The 1,400-nt window shown below is 54.4% G+C and overlaps 1 protein-coding gene across 2 annotated transcripts in view; it reads left to right on the top strand.

The window, feature by feature from the left end:
• Positions 1-1,400, top strand: part of NR4A1 (nuclear receptor subfamily 4 group A member 1) — a 23,361-nt gene that overhangs the window by 13,108 nt on the left and 8,853 nt on the right. The window lies entirely within an intron of this gene.

Here is a 1,400-nt window from a genome sequence, read left to right on the forward strand (position 1 = left end):
GACGGAAAAGGACCCTTTGACAGACACTGATCAAACAAAGGCAAAGGGTAAGCTGCCCTTTTTTTTTTTTTTTTTTTTTTGCTGTGGAGTCATTTTCTGCCAAAAGAGACAAAATCCAAGCAAAACCTTATGCAAAAGCCCAAGAGAAAGAAAGAAAAAACTTGGGCTGAAGTGGGGTGGGGATCCTGGGTGGGGCCATTTGGCAGGGTCCTGCCCACGCCTCGTCTCCCCCAAGATGGCCTAGGAAAACCCAGTGCTCGCTGCAGACACGCTCATGTTGAGGTTGCATGCGGGAGTGGGCGCCTCTGGCCGATTCTGGCCTGATCAGTGAATGAGCTCAGGACTGTAGGAAGACCCTCCATCCCGGGTGGACAGCGAGGACTTAAAAAGGAGGGACAGGCTGGATAAGGGGTAGTTTTCTTCATGGGAAGAAAGGTTATTGGGCATATTTAGTTGGTCTGCTGCACCAATGGGGTGTGGATAGTTGCCCGCAGTAGGAAGAGGAGGCTTCTAGAGATGTTCCAGAAAGGATTTCAGGAAAAAATGAAAAGCTGCATGCGGGGCAGCAGGAGCAGAGGTGGTGTCTCGCGGGGGATGCAGAGATGTCAGGCTCCTTCTGAAAGATACAGTGAGAGGGGCTGGTGGGACCTCTGAGTGGGCAGAATGGGGGCTGGAGACCACAGAGGTGAGTGGGAGCAAACAGGCAGTGCCTAAGGGCTCAGGGCAGTGCTGAAATGACCAGACGGAGCAGGTGTCTGCATGTGTAGGCTCAGGAGCAGAAACTCTTGCGGTGTGTTGACTTCCAAGGGAGAAGGGGGATGGGTGGAGGTCCTGGTGGAATACCAGAGGTTTCCCTTCTAGCCAACATTAGACCTCCGTTTGTCCTCTTTCACTTTGTTGTTGAAGGATCCCCAGGCTTGAGGTGGGATCAGGGCAGAAGGGTGACCGCTGGTCCAGGGAGGCCCAGGAGGCTCCTGGAACAGGCCTGACAGGCCCTTCCTGGCTCCACGGGGCCTGCAGTAAGTGGTCCCAGCCGCTTTCTCCCTGGATGTTGGAGGTGGGGCTGGAGGGAAGAAGTTCCCTGCTCATGGAAGGGGTCTTGGTAGGAGGGTGTGAAAAGATTTCCTAGAAATCCTGCCCATGGCCCTGGTTTCCACCACCTTGCTGTGTGACCTTGAGCAAGTGCCATTATTTCCCTGAGCCTGTTTGTTTATAAAATGGGGAAGGGTTCACCAAAGTTGCGATTTCTCAGGCTCCACCCTGTTCTGAATCTCGGTAATTTCCCAACTAGGGTGCACTCACCCTGTGAGGGGCTGGGGAAGGGAGCTGTGAGAAACCAGCGGCAGCGAGTAGCAGCAGCGGGTCCCGGGGCCAATATCCAAAACCTCCCCTATGGGGCG

Source organism: Tupaia chinensis, unplaced genomic scaffold (assembly GCF_000334495.1).
Source record: "Tupaia chinensis unplaced genomic scaffold, TupChi_1.0 Scaffold141469_1, whole genome shotgun sequence".
In the NCBI taxonomy this organism is placed as follows: Eukaryota; Metazoa; Chordata; class Mammalia; order Scandentia; family Tupaiidae; genus Tupaia; species Tupaia belangeri.